Genomic DNA, 22,139 nt, shown 5'->3' on the forward strand with positions numbered 1-22,139 from the left:
CAGTAGTAGTTTCCGATGCACATCTGGAGGCATTCTGTAATCTGTGGACTATCAGAGTGTTGATGAAACACAGGAATTGCTTCGGGATTGAATACGACAGTCACCATGCGCACTTTCCTCCATGGGAGTAATGTTTCAAACAGTCTACGCTTTGATCGTTCCCTGGAAGACCAGTAGTAATTTCCGATGCACATCTGGAGGCATTCTGTAATCTGTGGACTATCAGAGTGTTGGTGAAACACAGAAATTGCATCGGGATTGAATACAACAGTCATCATGCACACTTTCCTCCATGGGAGTAATGTCTCAAACAGTCTACGCTTTGATCGTTCCCTGGAATACGAATAGTAGTTTCCGATGCACATCTGGAGGTATTCTGTAATATGTGGACTATCAGAGTATTGATGAAACACAGAAATTCCATCGGGATTGAATACAACAGTCACCATGCGCACTTTCCTCCATGGGAGTAATGTCTCAAACAGTCTACGCTTTGATCGTTCCCTGGAAGACCAGTAGTAATTTCCGATTCACATTTGGATGCATTCTGTAATCTATGGACTATCAGAGTGCTGATGAAACACAGAAATTGCATCGGGATTGAATACAACAGTCACCATGCGCACATTCCTCCATGGGAGTAATGTGTCAAACAGTCTACGCTTTGATCGTTCCCTCGAAGACCAGTAGTAGTTTCTGATGCACATCTGAGGCATTCCGTAATCTATGGACTATCAGAGTTTTGATGAAACACAGAAATTCCATCGGGATTGAATACAACAGTCACCATCCGCCCTTTTCTCCATGGGAGTGTTATCTGAAATAGTCTATGCTTTGATCGTTACCTGGAATACCAGTAGTAGTTTCCGATGCACATCTGGAGGCATTCTGTAATCTGTGAACCTTCAAAGTGTTGATGAAACAATGAAATTGCATCGGGAGTGAATACAACAGTCACAATCCGCACCTTCCTCCATGGGAGTAATGTCTGATACAGTCTACGCTGTAATCGTTCCCAGGATGACCAGTATTAGTTTCCGATGCACATCTGGAGAAAATCTGTAAACTGTGACTATCAGAGTGTTGATGAAACACAGAAGTTGCATCGGGATTGAATACAACAGTCACCATAAGCACTTTCCTCCATGGGAGTAACGTCTGAAACAGTCTACGCTTTGATCGTTCCCTGGAAAGCCAGTAGTAGTTTCCGATGCACATCTGGTGGCATTCTGTAATCTGTGGACTGTCAGAGTGTTGATGAAACACAGAAATTGCATCGGGTTTGATAACAACAGTCACCATCCGCACTTTTCTCCATGGGAGTAATATCTGAAACAGTCTACGCTTTGATCGTTCCCTGGAATACCAGTAGTAGTTTCCGATGCACATCTGGAGGCATTCTGTAATCTGTGGACCTTCAAAGTGTTGATGAAACGCAGAAATTGCATCGGGAGTGAATACAACTGTCACAATCCGCACTTTCCTCCATGGGAGTAATGTGTGATACAGTCTACGCTTTGATCGTTCCCAGGAAGACCAGTAGTAGTTTCCGATGCACATCTGGAGGCTATCAGTATTCTGTGGACTATCAGAGTGTAGATGAAACACAGAAATTCCGTCGGGTTTGAATACAACAGTCACCATGCGCACTTTCCTTCATGAGAGTAAAGTCTCAAACAGTCTACGCTTTGATCGTTAGATGGAAGACCAGTAGTAGTTTCCGATGCCTATCTGGTGGCATTCTGTAATCTATGGACTATCAGGGTGTTGATGAAACACTGAAATTGCATCGGGATTGATAACAACAGTCACTATGCGCACTTTCCCTTATGGGAGTAATGTCTCAAACATTCTACGCTTTGATCGTTCCCTGTTAGACCAGTAGTAGTTTCCGATGCATATCTGGAGGCATTCTGTAATCTGTGGACTATCAGAGTGTTGATGAAACACAGGAATTGCTTCGGGATTGAATACAACAGTCACCATGCGCACTTTCCTCCATGGGAGTAATGTTTCAAACAGTCTACGCTTTGATCGTTCCTTGGAAGAGCAGTAGTAATTTCCGATGCACATCTGGTGGCATTCTGTAATCTGTGGACTATCAGAGTGTTGGTGAAACACAGAAATTGCATCGGGATTCAATACAACAGTCACCATGCGCACTTTCCTCCATGGCAGTAATGTCTCAAACAGTCTACGCTTTGATCGTTCCCTGGAATACGAATAGTAGTTTCCGATGCACATCAGGAGGTATTCTGTAATATGTGGACTATCAGAGTATTGATGAAACACAGAAATGCCATCGGGATTGAATACAACAGTCACCATGCGCACTTTCCTCCATGGGAGTAATTCTCAAACAGTCTACGCTTTGATCGTTCCCTGGAGGACCAGTAGTAGTTTCCGATGCACATCTGGTGGCATTCTGTAATCTGTGGACTAAGAGAGCGTTGATTAAACACAGAAATAGCATCAGGATTCAATACAACAGTCACCATGCGCACTTTCCTCCATGGGAGTAATGTCTCAGTCAGTCTACGCTTTGATCGTTCCCTGGAAGACCAGTGGTAGTTTCCGTTTCACATCTGAAGGCATTCTGTAATCTGTGGACTGTCTGAGTGTTGATGAAACACAGAAATTGCATCGGGATTGAATACAACATTCACCATGCGCACTTTCCTCCACGGGAGTAATGTCTCAAACAGTCTATACTTTGATCGTTCCCTGGAAGACCAGTAGTAGTTTCCGATGCACATCTGGAGGCATTCTGTAATCTGTGGACTATCAGATTGTTGATGAAACACTGAAATTGAATCGGGATTGAATAAAACCATCACCATCCGCACTTTCCTCCATGCGAGTAATGTCTGAAACAGTCTACGCTTTGATCGTTCCCTGGAAGACCAGTAGTAGTTTCCGGTGCACATCGGAAGGCATTCTGTAATCTGTGGACTATCAGAGTGTTGGTGAAACACAGAAATAGCATTTGGATTGAATACAACAGTCACCATGCGCACTTTCCTCCATGGGAGTAATGTCTCAAACAGTCTACACTTTGATCGTTCCCTGGAAGACCAGTGGTAGTTTCCGATGCACATCTGGAGGCATTCTGTAATCTGTGGACCTTCAAAGTGTTGATGAAACACAGAAATTGCATCGGGAGTGAATGCAACTGTCGCAATCCACAGTTTCCTCCATTGGAGTAATGTCTGGTACAGTCTACGATTTGATCGTTCCCAGGAAGACCATTAGTAGTTTCCGATGCACTTCTGGACACAATCTGTATTCTGTGGACTATCAGAGTGTTGTTGAAACACAGAACTTGCATCGGGATTGCATTCAACAGTCACCATCCGCAATTTCCTCCATATGAGTAACGTCTGAAACAGTATACGATTTGATTGTTCCCTGGAAGAGCAGTAGTAGTTTCCGATGCACTTCTGGTGGCATTCTGTAATCTGTGGACTATCAGAGTGTGAATGAAACACTGAAATAGCATCGGGATTGAATACAACAGTCACCATGCGCACTTTCCTCCATGGGAGTAATGTCACAAACAGTCTACGCTTTGATCGTTCCCTGGAAGACCAGTAGTAGTCTCCGACGCACATCTGGTGGCATTCTGAAATCTGTGGACTAACAGGGTGATGATGAAACACAGAAATTGCATCGGGATTGAATACAACAGTCACCATCCGCACTTTTATCAATGGGAGTAATATCTGAAACAGTCTACGCTTTGATCGTTCCCTGGAATACCAGTAGTAGTTTCCGATGCACATCTGGAGGCATTCTGTAATCTGTGGACGTTCAAAGTGTTGATGAAACACAGAAATTGCATCGGGAGTGAATACAACAGTCACAATCCGCACTTTCCTCCATGGGAGTAATGTCTGATACAGTCTATTCTTTGATCGTTCCCAGGAAGACCAGTAGTAGTTTCCGATGCACATCTGGAGACAATCTGTAATCTGTGGACTATCAGAGTGTTGATAAAACACAGCAATTGCATCGGGATTGAATACAACAGTCACCATCAGCACTTTCCTCCATGGGATTAACGTTTGAAACAGTCTACGCTTTGATCGTTCCCTGGAAGACCAGTAGTAGTTTCCGATGCACATCTGGTGGCATTCTGTAATCTGTGGACTGTCAGAGTGTTGATGAAACACAGAAATTGCATCGGGTTTGATAACAACAGTCACCATGCGAACTTTCCTCCACGGCAGTAATGTCTCAAAAAGTCTACGCTTTGATCGTTCCCTGGAAGACCAGTAGTAGTTTCCGATTCACATCTGGAGGCATTCTGTAATCTGTGGACTATCTGAGTGTTGATGAAACACAGAAATTGCATTGGGATTGAATACAACAGTCACCTTGCGCATTTTCCTTCTCGGGAGTAATGTCTCAAACAGTCTATGCTTTGATCGTTCCCAGGAAGACCAGTAGTAGTTTCCGATGCACATTTGGAGGCATTCTGTAATCTGTGGACTATCAGAGTGTTGATGAAACGCAGAAATTGCACCGGGAGTGAATACAACAGTCACAATCCGCACTTTCCTCCATGGGAGTAATGTGTGATACAGTCTACGCTTTGATCGTTCCCAGGAAGACCAGTATTGGTTTCCGATGCACATCTGGAGGCTATCTGTAATCCGTGGACTATCAGAGTGTAGATGAAACACAGAAATTCCGTCGGGTTTGAATACAACAGTCACCATGCGCACTTTCCTCCATGAGAGTAAAGTCTCAAACAGTCTACGCTTTGATCGTTAGCTCGAAGACCAGTAGTAGTTTCCGATGCCTATCTGGTGGCATTCTGTAATCTATGGACTATCAGAGTGTTGATGAAACACAGAAATTGCATCGGGATTGATAACAACAGTCACCATGCGCACTTTCCCTTATGGGAGTAATGTCTCAAACATTCTACGCTTTGATCGTTCCCTGTTAGACCAGTAGTAGTTTCCGATGCACATCTGGAGGCATTCTGTAATCTGTGGACTATCAGAGTGTTGATGAAACACAGGAATTGCTTCGGGATTGAATACAACAGTCACCATGCGCACTTTCCTCCATGGGAGTAATGTTTCAAACAGTCTACGCTTTGATCGTTCCCTGGAATACGAATAGTAGTTTCCGATGCACATCTGGAGGTATTCTGTAATATGTGGACTATCAGAGTATTGATGAAACACAGAAATTCCATCGGGATTGAATACAACAGTCCCCATGCGCACTTTCCTCCATGGGAGTAATGTCTCAAACAGTCTACGCTTTGATCGTTCCCTGGAAGACCAGTGGTAGTTTCCGTTTCACATCTTGAGGCATTCTGTAATCTGTGGACTATCTGAGTGTTGATGAAACACAGAAATAGCATCGGGATTGAATACAACATTCACCATGCGCCCTTTCCTCCACTGGAGTAATGTCTCAAACAGTCTATGCTTTGATCGTTCCCTGGAAGACCAGTAGTAGTTTCCGATGCACATCTTGAGGCATTCTGTAATCTGTGGACTATCAGAGTGTTGATGAAACACTGAAATTGAATCGGGATTGAATACAACCATCACCATCCGCACTTTCCTCCATGGGAGTAATGTCTGGAACAGTCTACGCATTGATCGTTCCCTGGAAGACCAGTAGTAGTTTCCGGTGCACATCTGGAGGCATTCTGTAATCTGTGGACTATCAGAGTGTTGGTGAAACACAGAAATAGCATTTGGATTGAATACAACAGTCACCATGCGCACTTTCCTCCATGGGAGTAATGTCTCAATCAGTGTACGCTTTGATCGTTCCCTGGAAGACCAGTGGTAGTTTCCGATGCACATCTGGAGGCATTCTGTAATCTGAGGACTATCAGAGTGTTGATGAAACACAGAAATTGCATCAGGATTGAATACAACAGTCACCATGCGCACTTTCTTCCATGGGAGTAATGTCTCTAAGTGTCTACGCTTTGATCGTTCCCTGGAAGACCAATAGTAGTTTCCGACGCACGTCTGGTGGCATTCTGTAATCTGTGGACTATAAGAGTGTTGGTGAAACACAGAAATAGCATTTGGATTGAATACAACAGTCACCATGCGCACTTTCCTCCATGGGAGTAATGTCTCAAACAGTCTACGCTTTGATCGTTCCCTGGAAGACCAGTGGTAGTTTCCGATGCACATCTGGAGGCATTCTGTAATCTGTGGACCTTCAAAGTGTTGATGAAACACAGAAATTGCATCGGGAGTGAATGCAACTGTCGCAATCCACAGTTTCCTCCATGGGAGTAATGTCTGGTACAGTCTACGCTTTGATCGTTCCCAGGAAGACCAGTAGTAGTTTCCGATGCACATCTGGAGGCTATCTGTAATCTGTGGACTATCAGAGTGTAGATGAAACCCAGAAATTCCGTCGGGTTTGAATACAACTGTCACCATGCGCACTTTCCTCCATGGGAGTAAAGTCTCAAACAATCTACTCTTTGATCGTTAGCTGGAAGACCAGTAGTAGTTTCCGATGCCTATCTGGTGGAATTATGTAATCTGTGGACTAACAGGGCGTTGAAGAAACACAGAAATAGCATCGGGATTCAATACAACAGTCACCATGCGCACCTTTCTCCATGGGAGTAAAGTCTCAGTCAGTCTACGCTTTGATCGTTCTCTTGAAGACCAGTAGTAGTTTTCGAATCACATCTGATGGCATTCTGTAATCTGTGGACTATCAGAGTGTTGATGAAACACAGAAATTGCATCGTGATTGAATACAACAGTCACCATGCGCGCTTTCCTCCATGGGAGTAATGTCACTAACAGTCTACGCTTTGATCGTTCCCTGGAAGACCTGTTGGGGTTTCCGATGAAAAACTGGTGGCATTCTGTAATCTGTGGATTATCAGAGTGTTGATGTAACACAGAAAATGCATCGGGATTGAATACAACAGTCACAAAGCGCACTTTCCTCCACGGGAGTGATATCTCAAACAGTCTACGCTTTGATCGTTCCCTGGAATACCAGTAGTGGTTTCCGATGCACATCTGGTGGCATTCTGTAATCTGTGGACAATCAGAGTGTGGATGAAACACAGAAATAGCATAGGGATTGAATAAAACAGTCACCATGCGCACTTTCCTCCATGGGAGTAATGTCTCAAACAGTCTACGCTTTGATCGATCCCTGGAAGACCAGTAGTAATTTCCGATGCACATCTGGAGGCATTCTGTAAAATGTGGACTATCAGAGTGTTGATGAAACACAGGGAATGCATCGGGATTGAATACAACAGTCACCATGCGCACTTTCCTCCATGGGAGTAATGTCTCAAACAGTCTACGCTTTGATCGTTCCCTCTAAGACCAGTAGTAGTTTCCGATGCACATCTGAGGCATTCTGTAATCTGTGGACTATCAGAGTGTTGATGAAACACAGAAGTTGCATCGGGATTGAATACAACAGTCACCATAAGCACTTTCCTCCATGGGAGTAACGTCTGAAACACTCTACGCTTTGATCGTTCCCTGGAAAGCCAGTAATAGTTTCCGATGCACATCTGGTGGCATTCTGTAATCTGTGGACTGTCAGAGTGTTGATGAAACACAGAAATTGCATCGGGTTTGATAACAACAGTCACCATCCGCACTTTTCTCCATGGGAGTAATATCTGAAACAGTCTACGCTTTGATCGTTCCCTGGAATACCAGTAGTAGTTTCCGACGCACATCTGGAGGCTCTCTGTAATCTGTGGACCTTCAAAGTGTTGATGAAACGCAGAAATTGCATCGGGAGTGAATACAACAGTCACAATCCGCACTTTCCTCCATGGGAGTAATGTGTGATACAGTCTACGCTTTGATCGTTCCCAGGAAGACCAGTAGTGGTTTCCGATGCACGTCTGGAGGCTATCTGTAATCTGTGGACTATCAGAGTGTAGATGAAACACAGAAATTCCGTCGGGTTTGAATACAACAGTCACCATGCGCACTTTCCTCCATGAGAGTAAAGTCTCAAACAGTCTACGCTTTGATCGTTAGCTCGAAGACCAGTAGTAGTTTCCGATGCCTATCTGGTGGCATTCTGTAATCTATGGACTATCAGAGTGCTGATGAAACACAGAAATTGCATCGGGATTGATAACAACAGTCACCATGCGCACTTTCCCTTATGGGAGTAATGTCTCAAACACTCTACGCTTTGATCGTTCCCTGTTAGACCAGTAGTAGTTTCCGATGCACATCTGGAGGCATTCTGTAATCTGTGGACTATCAGAGTGTTGATGAAACACAGGAATTGCTTCGGGATTGAATACGACAGTCACCATGCGCACTTTCCTCCATGGGAGTAATGTTTCAAACAGTCTACGCTTTGATCGTTCCCTGGAAGACCAGTAGTAATTTCCGATGCACATCTGGAGGCATTCTGTAATCTGTGGACTATCAGAGTGTTGGTGAAACACAGAAATTGCATCGGGATTGAATACAACAGTCATCATGCGCACTTTCCTCCATGGGAGTAATGTCTCAAACAGTCTACGCTTTGATCGTTCCCTGGAATACGAATAGTAGTTTCCGATGCACATCTGGAGGTATTCTGTAATATGTGGACTATCAGAGTATTGATGAAACACAGAAATTCCATCGGGATTGAATACAACAGTCACCATGCGCACTTTCCTCCATTGGAGTAATGTCTCAAACAGTCTACGCTTTGATCGTTCCCTGGAAGACCAGTAGTAATTTCCGATTCACATTTGGATGCATTCTGTAATCTATGGACTATCAGAGTGCTGATGAAACACAGAAATTGCATCGGGATTGAATACAACAGTCACCATGCGCACATTCCTCCATGGGAGTAATGTGTCAAACAGTCTACGCTTTGATCGTTCCCTCGAAGACCAGTAGTAGTTTCTGATGCACATCTGAGGCATTCCGTAATCTATGGACTATCAGAGTTTTGATGAAACACAGAAATTCCATCGGGATTGAATACAACAGTCACCATCCGCCCTTTTCTCCATGGGAGTGTTATCTGAAATAGTCTATGCTTTGATCGTTACCTGGAATACCAGTAGTAGTTTCCGATGCACATCTGGAGGCATTCTGTAATCTGTGAACCTTCAAAGTGTTGATGAAACAATGAAATTGCATCGGGAGTGAATACAACAGTCACAATCCGCACCTTCCTCCATGGGAGTAATGTCTGATACAGTCTACGCTGTAATCGTTCCCAGGATGACCAGTATTAGTTTCCGATGCACATCTGGAGAAAATCTGTAAACTGTGACTATCAGAGTGTTGATGAAACACAGAAGTTGCATCGGGATTGAATACAACAGTCACCATAAGCACTTTCCTCCATGGGAGTAACGTCTGAAACAGTCTACGCTTTGATCGTTCCCTGGAAAGCCAGTAGTAGTTTCCGATGCACATCTGGTGGCATTCTGTAATCTGTGGACTGTCAGAGTGTTGATGAAACACAGAAATTGCATCGGGTTTGATAACAACAGTCACCATCCGCACTTTTCTCCATGGGAGTAATATCTGAAACAGTCTACGCTTTGATCGTTCCCTGGAATACCAGTAGTAGTTTCCGATGCACATCTGGAGGCATTCTGTAATCTGTGGACCTTCAAAGTGTTGATGAAACGCAGAAATTGCATCGGGAGTGAATACAACTGTCACAATCCGCACTTTCCTCCATGGGAGTAATGTGTGATACAGTCTACGCTTTGATCGTTCCCAGGAAGACCAGTAGTAGTTTCCGATGCACATCTGGAGGCTATCAGTATTCTGTGGACTATCAGAGTGTAGATGAAACACAGAAATTCCGTCGGGTTTGAATACAACAGTCACCATGCGCACTTTCCTTCATGAGAGTAAAGTCTCAAACAGTCTACGCTTTGATCGTTAGATGGAAGACCAGTAGTAGTTTCCGATGCCTATCTGGTGGCATTCTGTAATCTATGGACTATCAGGGTGTTGATGAAACACTGAAATTGCATCGGGATTGATAACAACAGTCACTATGCGCACTTTCCCTTATGGGAGTAATGTCTCAAACATTCTACGCTTTGATCGTTCCCTGTTAGACCAGTAGTAGTTTCCGATGCATATCTGGAGGCATTCTGTAATCTGTGGACTATCAGAGTGTTGATGAAACACAGGAATTGCTTCGGGATTGAATACAACAGTCACCATGCGCACTTTCCTCCATGGGAGTAATGTTTCAAACAGTCTACGCTTTGATCGTTCCTTGGAAGACCAGTAGTAATTTCCGATGCACATCTGGTGGCATTCTGTAATCTGTGGACTATCAGAGTGTTGGTGAAACACAGAAATTGCATCGGGATTCAATACAACAGTCACCATGCGCACTTTCCTCCATGGCAGTAATGTCTCAAACAGTCTACGCTTTGATCGTTCCCTGGAATACGAATAGTAGTTTCCGATGCACATCAGGAGGTATTCTGTAATATGTGGACTATCAGAGTATTGATGAAACACAGAAATGCCATCGGGATTGAATACAACAGTCACCATGCGCACTTTCCTCCATGGGAGTAATTCTCAAACAGTCTACGCTTTGATCGTTCCCTGGAGGACCAGTAGTAGTTTCCGATGCACATCTGGTGGCATTCTGTAATCTGTGGACTAAGAGAGCGTTGATTAAACACAGAAATAGCATCAGGATTCAATACAACAGTCACCATGCGCACTTTCCTCCATGGGAGTAATGTCTCAGTCAGTCTACGCTTTGATCGTTCCCTGGAAGACCAGTGGTAGTTTCCGTTTCACATCTGAAGGCATTCTGTAATCTGTGGACTGTCTGAGTGTTGATGAAACACAGAAATTGCATCGGGATTGAATACAACATTCACCATGCGCACTTTCCTCCACGGGAGTAATGTCTCAAACAGTCTATTCTTTGATCGTTCCCTGGAAGACCAGTAGTAGTTTCCGATGCACATCTGGAGGCATTCTGTAATCTGTGGACTATCAGATTGTTGATGAAACACTGAAATTGAATCGGGATTGAATAAAACCATCACCATCCGCACTTTCCTCCATGCGAGTAATGTCTGAAACAGTCTACGCTTTGATCGTTCCCTGGAAGACCAGTAGTAGTTTCCGGTGCACATCGGAAGGCATTCTGTAATCTGTGGACTATCAGAGTGTTGGTGAAACACAGAAATAGCATTTGGATTGAATACAACAGTCACCATGCGCACTTTCCTCCATGGGAGTAATGTCTCAAACAGTCTACACTTTGATCGTTCCCTGGAAGACCAGTGGTAGTTTCCGATGCACATCTGGAGGCATTCTGTAATCTGTGGACCTTCAAAGTGTTGATGAAACACAGAAATTGCATCGGGAGTGAATGCAACTGTCGCAATCCACAGTTTCCTCCATTGGAGTAATGTCTGGTACAGTCTACGATTTGATCGTTCCCAGGAAGACCATTAGTAGTTTCCGATGCACTTCTGGACACAATCTGTATTCTGTGGACTATCAGAGTGTTGTTGAAACACAGAACTTGCATCGGGATTGCATTCAACAGTCACCATCCGCAATTTCCTCCATATGAGTAACGTCTGAAACAGTATACGATTTGATTGTTCCCTGGAAGAGCAGTAGTAGTTTCCGATGCACTTCTGGTGGCATTCTGTAATCTGTGGACTATCAGAGTGTGAATGAAACACTGAAATAGCATCGGGATTGAATACAACAGTCACCATGCGCACTTTCCTCCATGGGAGTAATGTCACAAACAGTCTACGCTTTGATCGTTCCCTGGAAGACCAGTAGTAGTCTCCGACGCACATCTGGTGGCATTCTGAAATCTGTGGACTAACAGGGTGATGATGAAACACAGAAATTGCATCGGGATTGAATACAACAGTCACCATCCGCACTTTTATCAATGGGAGTAATATCTGAAACAGTCTACGCTTTGATCGTTCCCTGGAATACCAGTAGTAGTTTCCGATGCACATCTGGAGGCATTCTGTAATCTGTGGACGTTCAAAGTGTTGATGAAACACAGAAATTGCATCGGGAGTGAATACAACAGTCACAATCCGCACTTTCCTCCATGGGAGTAATGTCTGATACAGTCTATTCTTTGATCGTTCCCAGGAAGACCAGTAGTAGTTTCCGATGCACATCTGGAGACAATCTGTAATCTGTGGACTATCAGAGTGTTGATAAAACACAGCAATTGCATCGGGATTGAATACAACAGTCACCATCAGCACTTTCCTCCATGGGAGTAACGTTTGAAACAGTCTACGCTTTGATCGTTCCCTGGAAGACCAGTAGTAGTTTCCGATGCACATCTGGTGGCATTCTGTAATCTGTGGACTGTCAGAGTGTTGATGAAACACAGAAATTGCATCGGGTTTGATAACAACAGTCACCATGCGAACTTTCCTCCACGGCAGTAATGTCTCAAAAAGTCTACGCTTTGATCGTTCCCTGGAAGACCAGTAGTAGTTTCCGATTCACATCTGGAGGCATTCTGTAATCTGTGGACTATCTGAGTGTTGATGAAACACAGAAATTGCATTGGGATTGAATACAACAGTCACCTTGCGCATTTTCCTTCTCGGGAGTAATGTCTCAAACAGTCTATGCTTTGATCGTTCCCAGGAAGACCAGTAGTAGTTTCCGATGCACATTTGGAGGCATTCTGTAATCTGTGGACTATCAGAGTGTTGATGAAACGCAGAAATTGCACCGGGAGTGAATACAACAGTCACAATCCGCACTTTCCTCCATGGGAGTAATGTGTGATACAGTCTACGCTTTGATCGTTCCCAGGAAGACCAGTATTGGTTTCCGATGCACATCTGGAGGCTATCTGTAATCCGTGGACTATCAGAGTGTAGATGAAACACAGAAATTCCGTCGGGTTTGAATACAACAGTCACCATGCGCACTTTCCTCCATGAGAGTAAAGTCTCAAACAGTCTACGCTTTGATCGTTAGCTCGAAGACCAGTAGTAGTTTCCGATGCCTATCTGGTGGCATTCTGTAATTTATGGACTATCAGAGTGTTGATGAAACACAGAAATTGCATCGGGATTGATAACAACAGTCACCATGCGCACTTTCCCTTATGGGAGTAATGTCTCAAACATTCTACGCTTTGATCGTTCCCTGTTAGACCAGTAGTAGTTTCCGATGCACATCTGGAGGCATTCTGTAATCTGTGGACTATCAGAGTGTTGATGAAACACAGGAATTGCTTCGGGATTGAATACAACAGTCACCATGCGCACTTTCCTCCATGGGAGTAATGTTTCAAACAGTCTACGCTTTGATCGTTCCCTGGAATACGAATAGTAGTTTCCGATGCACATCTGGAGGTATTCTGTAATATGTGGACTATCAGAGTATTGATGAAACACAGAAATTCCATCGGGATTGAATACAACAGTCCCCATGCGCACTTTCCTCCATGGGAGTAATGTCTCAAACAGTCTACGCTTTGATCGTTCCCTGGAAGACCAGTGGTAGTTTCCGTTTCACATCTTGAGGCATTCTGTAATCTGTGGACTATCTGAGTGTTGATGAAACACAGAAATAGCATCGGGATAGAATACAACATTCACCATGCGCCCTTTCCTCCACTGGAGTAATGTCTCAAACAGTCTATGCTTTGATCGTTCCCTGGAAGACCAGTAGTAGTTTCCGATGCACATCTTGAGGCATTCTGTAATCTGTGGACTATCAGAGTGTTGATGAAACACTGAAATTGAATCGGGATTGAATACAACCATCACCATCCGCACTTTCCTCCATGGGAGTAATGTCTGGAACAGTCTACGCATTGATCGTTCCCTGGAAGACCAGTAGTAGTTTCCGGTGCACATCTGGAGGCATTCTGTAATCTGTGGACTATCAGAGTGTTGATGAAACACAGAAATTGCATCAGGATTGAATACAACAGTCACCATGCGCACTTTCTTCCATGGGAGTAATGTCACTAAGTGTCTACGCTTTGATCGTTCCCTGGAAGACCAATAGTAGTTTCCGACGCACGTCTGGTGGCATTCTGTAATCTGTGGACTATAAGAGTGTTGGTGAAACACAGAAATAGCATTTGGATTGAATACAACAGTCACCATGCGCACTTTCCTCCATGGGAGTAATGTCTCAAACAGTCTACGCTTTGATCGTTCCCTGGAAGACCAGTGGTAGTTTCCGATGCACATCTGGAGGCATTCTGTAATCTGTGGACCTTCAAAGTGTTGATGAAACACAGAAATTGCATCGGGAGTGAATGCAACTGTCGCAATCCACAGTTTCCTCCATGGGAGTAATGTCTGGTACAGTCTACGCTTTGATCGTTCCCAGGAAGACCAGTAGTAGTTTCCGATGCACATCTGGAGGCATTCTGTAATCTGAGGACTATCAGAGTGTAGATGAAACACAGAAATTCCGTCGGGTTTGAATACAACTGTCACCATGCGCGCTTTCCTCCATGGGAGTAATGTCACTAACAGTCTACGCTTTGATCGTTCCCTGGAAGACCTGTTGGGGTTTCCGATGAAAAACTGGTGGCATTCTGTAATCTGTGGATTATCAGAGTGTTGATGTAACACAGAAAATGCATCGGGATTGAATACAACAGTCACAAAGCGCACTTTCCTCCACGGGAGTGATATCTCAAACAGTCTACGCTTTGATCGTTCCCTGGAATACCAGTAGTGGTTTCCGATGCACATCTGGTGGCATTCTGTAATCTGTGGACAATCAGAGTGTGGATGAAACACAGAAATAGCATAGGGATTGAATAAAACAGTCACCATGCGCACTTTCCTCCATGGGAGTAATGTCTCAAACAGTCTACGCTTTGATCGATCCCTGGAAGACCAGTAGTAATTTCCGATGCACATCTGGAGGCATTCTGTAAAATGTGGACTATCAGAGTGTTGATGAAACACAGGGAATGCATCGGGATTGAATACAACAGTCACCATGCGCACTTTCCTCCATGGGAGTAATGTCTCAAACAGTCTACGCTTTGATCGTTCCCTCTAAGACCAGTAGTAGTTTCCGATGCACATCTGAGGCATTCTGTAATCTGTGGACTATCAGAGTGTTGATGAAACACAGAAGTTGCATCGGGATTGAATACAACAGTCACCATAAGCACTTTCCTCCATGGGAGTAACGTCTGAAACACTCTACGCTTTGATCGTTCCCTGGAAAGCCAGTAATAGTTTCCGATGCACATCTGGTGGCATTCTGTAATCTGTGGACTGTCAGAGTGTTGATGAAACACAGAAATTGCATCGGGTTTGATAACAACAGTCACCATCCGCACTTTTCTCCATGGGAGTAATATCTGAAACAGTCTACGCTTTGATCGTTCCCTGGAATACCAGTAGTAGTTTCCGACGCACATCTGGAGGCTCTCTGTAATCTGTGGACCTTCAAAGTGTTGATGAAACGCAGAAATTGCATCGGGAGTGAATACAACAGTCACAATCCGCACTTTCCTCCATGGGAGTAATGTGTGATACAGTCTACGCTTTGATCGTTCCCAGGAAGACCAGTAGTGGTTTCCGATGCACGTCTGGAGGCTATCTGTAATCTGTGGACTATCAGAGTGTAGATGAAACACAGAAATTCCGTCGGGTTTGAATACAACAGTCACCATGCGCACTTTCCTCCATGAGAGTAAAGTCTCAAACAGTCTACGCTTTGATCGTTAGCTCGAAGACCAGTAGTAGTTTCCGATGCCTATCTGGTGGCATTCTGTAATCTATGGACTATCAGAGTGCTGATGAAACACAGAAATTGCATCGGGATTGATAACAACAGTCACCATGCGCACTTTCCCTTATGGGAGTAATGTCTCAAACACTCTACGCTTTGATCGTTCCCTGTTAGACCAGTAGTAGTTTCCGATGCACATCTGGAGGCATTCTGTAATCTGTGGACTATCAGAGTGTTGATGAAACACAGGAATTGCTTCGGGATTGAATACGACAGTCACCATGCGCACTTTCCTCCATGGGAGTAATGTTTCAAACAGTCTACGCTTTGATCGTTCCCTGGAAGACCAGTAGTAATTTCCGATGCACATCTGGAGGCATTCTGTAATCTGTGGACTATCAGAGTGTTGGTGAAACACAGAAATTGCATCGGGATTGAATACAACAGTCATCATGCGCACTTTCCTCCATGGGAGTAATGTCTCAAACAGTCTACGCTTTGATCGTTCCCTGGAATACGAATAGTAGATTCCGATGCACATCTGGAGGTATTCTGTAATATGTGGACTATCAGAGTATTGATGAAACACAGAAATTCCATCGGGATTGAATACAACAGTCACCATGCGCACTTTCCTCCATGGGAGTAATGTCTCAAACAGTCTACGCTTTGATCGTTCCCTGGAAGACCAGTAGTAATTTCCGATTCACATTTGGATGCATTCTGTAATCTATGGACTATCAGAGTGCTGATGAAACACAGAAATTGCATCGGGATTGAATACAACAGTCACCATGCGCACATTCCTCCATGGGAGTAATGTGTCAAACAGTCTACGCTTTGATCGTTCCCTCGAAGACCAGTAGTAGTTTCTGATGCACATCTGAGGCATTCCGTAATCTATGGACTATCAGAGTTTTGATGAAACACAGAAATTCCATCGGGATTGAATACAACAGTCACCATCCGCCCTTTTCTCCATGGGAGTGTTATCTGAAATAGTCTATGCTTTGATCGTTACCTGGAATACCAGTAGTAGTTTCCGATGCACATCTGGAGGCATTCTGTAATCTGTGAACCTTCAAAGTGTTGATGAAACAATGAAATTGCATCGGGAGTGAATACAACAGTCACAATCCGCACCTTCCTCCATGGGAGTAATGTCTGATACAGTCTACGCTGTAATCGTTCCCAGGATGACCAGTATTAGTTTCCGATGCACATCTGGAGAAAATCTGTAAACTGTGACTATCAGAGTGTTGATGAAACACAGAAGTTGCATCGGGATTGAATACAACAGTCACCATAAGCACTTTCCTCCATGGGAGTAACGTCTGAAACAGTCTACGCTTTGATCGTTCCCTGGAAAGCCTGTAGTAGTTTCCGATGCACATCTGGTGGCATTCTGTAATCTGTGGACTGTCAGAGTGTTGATGAAACACAGAAATTGCATCGGGTTTGATAACAACAGTCACCATCCGCACTTTTCTCCATGGGAGTAATATCTGAAACAGTCTACGCTTTGATCGTTCCCTGGAATACCAGTAGTAGTTTCCGATGCACATCTGGAGGCATTCTGTAATCTGTGGACCTTCAAAGTGTTGATGAAACGCAGAAATTGCATCGGGAGTGAATACAACTGTCACAATCCGCACTTTCCTCCATGGGAGTAATGTGTGATACAGTCTACGCTTTGATCGTTCCCAGGAAGACCAGTAGTAGTTTCCGATGCACATCTGGAGGCTATCAGTATTCTGTGGACTATCAGAGTGTAGATGAAACACAGAAATTCCGTCGGGTTTGAATACAACAGTCACCATGCGCACTTTCCTTCATGAGAGTAAAGTCTCAAACAGTCTACGCTTTGATCGTTAGATGGAAGACCAGTAGTAGTTTCCGATGCCTATCTGGTGGCATTCTGTAATCTATGGACTATCAGGGTGTTGATGAAACACTGAAATTGCATCGGGATTGATAACAACAGTCACTATGCGCACTTTCCCTTATGGGAGTAATGTCTCAAACATTCTACGCTTTGATCGTTCCCTGTTAGACCAGTAGTAGTTTCCGATGCATATCTGGAGGCATTCTGTAATCTGTGGACTATCAGAGTGTTGATGAAACACAGGAATTGCTTCGGGATTGAATACAACAGTCACCATGCGCACTTTCCTCCATGGGAGTAATGTTTCAAACAGTCTACGCTTTGATCGTTCCTTGGAAGACCAGTAGTAATTTCCGATGCACATCTGGTGGCATTCTGTAATCTGTGGACTATCAGAGTGTTGGTGAAACACAGAAATTGCATCGGGATTCAATACAACAGTCACCATGCGCACTTTCCTCCATGGCAGTAATGTCTCAAACAGTCTACGCTTTGATCGTTCCCTGGAATACGAATAGTAGTTTCCGATGCACATCAGGAGGTATTCTGTAATATGTGGACTATCAGAGTATTGATGAAACACAGAAATGCCATCGGGATTGAATACAACAGTCACCATGCGCACTTTCCTCCATGGGAGTAATTCTCAAACAGTCTACGCTTTGATCGTTCCCTGGAGGACCAGTAGTAGTTTCCGATGCACATCTGGTGGCATTCTGTAATCTGTGGACTAAGAGAGCGTTGATTAAACACAGAAATAGCATCAGGATTCAATACAACAGTCACCATGCGCACTTTCCTCCATGGGAGTAATGTCTCAGTCAGTCTACGCTTTGATCGTTCCCTGGAAGACCAGTGGTAGTTTCCGTTTCACATCTGAAGGCATTCTGTAATCTGTGGACTGTCTGAGTGTTGATGAAACACAGAAATTGCATCGGGATTGAATACAACATTCACCATGCGCACTTTCCTCCACGGGAGTAATGTCTCAAACAGTCTATTCTTTGATCGTTCCCTGGAAGACCAGTAGTAGTTTCCGATGCACATCTGGAGGCATTCTGTAATCTGTGGACTATCAGATTGTTGATGAAACACTGAAATTGAATCGGGATTGAATAAAACCATCACCATCCGCACTTTCCTCCATGCGAGTAATGTCTGAAACAGTCTACGCTTTGATCGTTCCCTGGAAGACCAGTAGTAGTTTCCGGTGCACATCGGAAGGCATTCTGTAATCTGTGGACTATCAGAGTGTTGGTGAAACACAGAAATAGCATTTGGATTGAATACAACAGTCACCATGCGCACTTTCCTCCATGGGAGTAATGTCTCAAACAGTCTACACTTTGATCGTTCCCTGGAAGACCAGTGGTAGTTTCCGATGCACATCTGGAGGCATTCTGTAATCTGTGGACCTTCAAAGTGTTGATGAAACACAGAAATTGCATCGGGAGTGAATGCAACTGTCGCAATCCACAGTTTCCTCCATTGGAGTAATGTCTGGTACAGTCTACGATTTGATCGTTCCCAGGAAGACCATTAGTAGTTTCCGATGCACTTCTGGACACAATCTGTATTCTGTGGACTATCAGAGTGTTGTTGAAACACAGAACTTGCATCGGGATTGCATTCAACAGTCACCATCCGCAATTTCCTCCATATGAGTAACGTCTGAAACAGTATACGATTTGATTGTTCCCTGGAAGAGCAGTAGTAGTTTCCGATGCACTTCTGGTGGCATTCTGTAATCTGTGGACTATCAGAGTGTGAATGAAACACTGAAATAGCATCGGGATTGAATACAACAGTCACCATGCGCACTTTCCTCCATGGGAGTAATGTCACAAACAGTCTACGCTTTGATCGTTCCCTGGAAGACCAGTAGTAGTCTCCGACGCACATCTGGTGGCATTCTGAAATCTGTGGACTAACAGGGTGATGATGAAACACAGAAATTGCATCGGGATTGAATACAACAGTCACCATCCGCACTTTTATCAATGGGAGTAATATCTGAAACAGTCTACGCTTTGATCGTTCCCTGGAATACCAGTAGTAGTTTCCGATGCACATCTGGAGGCATTCTGTAATCTGTGGACGTTCAAAGTGTTGATGAAACACAGAAATTGCATCGGGAGTGAATACAACAGTCACAATCCGCACTTTCCTCCATGGGAGTAATGTCTGATACAGTCTATTCTTTGATCGTTCCCAGGAAGACCAGTAGTAGTTTCCGATGCACATCTGGAGACAATCTGTAATCTGTGGACTATCAGAGTGTTGATAAAACACAGCAATTGCATCGGGATTGAATACAACAGTCACCATCAGCACTTTCCTCCATGGGAGTAACGTTTGAAACAGTCTACGCTTTGATCGTTCCCTGGAAGACCAGTAGTAGTTTCCGATGCACATCTGGTGGCATTCTGTAATCTGTGGACTGTCAGAGTGTTGATGAAACACAGAAATTGCATCGGGTTTGATAACAACAGTCACCATGCGAACTTTCCTCCACGGCAGTAATGTCTCAAAAAGTCTACGCTTTGATCGTTCCCTGGAAGACCAGTAGTAGTTTCCGATTCACATCTGGAGGCATTCTGTAATCTGTGGACTATCTGAGTGTTGATGAAACACAGAAATTGCATTGGGATTGAATACAACAGTCACCTTGCGCATTTTCCTTCTCGGGAGTAATGTCTCAAACAGTCTATGCTTTGATCGTTCCCAGGAAGACCAGTAGTAGTTTCCGATGCACATTTGGAGGCATTCTGTAATCTGTGGACTATCAGAGTGTTGATGAAACGCAGAAATTGCACCGGGAGTGAATACAACAGTCACAATCCGCACTTTCCTCCATGGGAGTAATGTGTGATACAGTCTACGCTTTGATCGTTCCCAGGAAGACCAGTATTGGTTTCCGATGCACATCTGGAGGCTATCTGTAATCCGTGGACTATCAGAGTGTAGATGAAACACAGAAATTCCGTCGGGTTTGAATACAACAGTCACCATGCGCACTTTCCTCCATGAGAGTAAAGTCTCAAACAGTCTACGCTTTGATCGTTAGCTCGAAGACCAGTAGTAGTTTCCGATGCCTATCTGGTGGCATTCTGTAATCTATGGACTATCAGAGTGTTGATGAAACACAGAAATTGCATCGGGATTGATAACAACAGTCACCATGCGCACTTTCCCTTATGGGAGTAATGTCTCAAACATTCTACGCTTTGATCGTTCCCTGTTAGACCAGTAGTAGTTTCCGATGCACATCTGGAGGCATTCTGTAATCTGTGGACTATCAGAGTGTTGATGAAACACAGGAATTGCTTCGGGATTGAATACAACAGTCACCATGCGCACTTTCCTCCATGGGAGTAATGTTTCAAACAGTCTACGCTTTGATCGTTCCCTGGAATACGAATAGTAGTTTCCGATGCACATCTGGAGGTATTCTGTAATATGTGGACTATCAGAGTATTGATGAAACACAGAAATTCCATCGGGATTGAATACAACAGTCCCCATGCGCACTTTCCTCCATGGGAGTAATGTCTCAAACAGTCTACGCTTTGATCGTTCCCTGGAAGACCAGGAGTAATTTCCGATGCACATCTGGATGCATTCTGTAATCTATGGACTATCAGAGTGTTGATGAAACACAGAAATTGCATCGGGATTGAATACAACAGTCACCATGCGCACTTTCCTCCATGGGAGTAATGTGTCAAACAGTCTACGCTTTGATCGTTCCCTCGAAGACCAGTAGTAGTTTCTGATGCACATCTGAGGCATTCCGTAATCTATGGACTATCAGAGTTTTGATGAAACACAGAAATTCCATCGGGATTGAATACAACAGTCACCATCCGCCCTTTTCTCCATGGGAGTAATATCTGAAATAGTCTATGCTTTGATCGTTACCTGGAATACCAGTAGTAGTTTCCGATGCACATCTGGAGGCATTCTGTAATCTGTGAACCTTCAAAGTGTTGATGAAACACAGAAATTGCATCGGGAGTGAATACAACAGTCACAAACCGCACCTTCCTCCATGGGAGTAATGTCTGATACAGTCTACGCTTTAATCGCTCTCAGGAGGACCAGTAGTAGTTTCCGAAGCACATCTGGAGAAAATCTGTAAACTGTGACTATCAGAGTGTTGATGAAACACAGAAGTTGCATCGGGATTGAATACAACAGTCACCATAAGCACTTTCCTCCATGGGAGTAACGTCTGAAACAGTCTACGCTTTGATCGTTCCCTGGAAAGCCAGTAGTAGTTTCCGATGCACATCTGGTGGCATTCTGTAATCTGTGGACTGTCAGAGTGTTGATGAAACACAGAAATTGCATCGGGTTTGATAACAACAGTCACCATCCGCACTTTTCTCCATGGGAGTAATATCTGAAACAGTCTACGCTTTGATCGTTCCCTGGAATACCAGTAGTAGTTTCAAATGCACATCTGGAGGCATTCTGTAATCTGTGGACCTTCAAAGTGTTGATGAAACGCAGAAATTGCATCGGGAGTGAAT

Source organism: Schistocerca gregaria, chromosome 6, assembly GCF_023897955.1.
Source record: "Schistocerca gregaria isolate iqSchGreg1 chromosome 6, iqSchGreg1.2, whole genome shotgun sequence".
In the NCBI taxonomy this organism is placed as follows: Eukaryota; Metazoa; Arthropoda; class Insecta; order Orthoptera; family Acrididae; genus Schistocerca; species Schistocerca gregaria.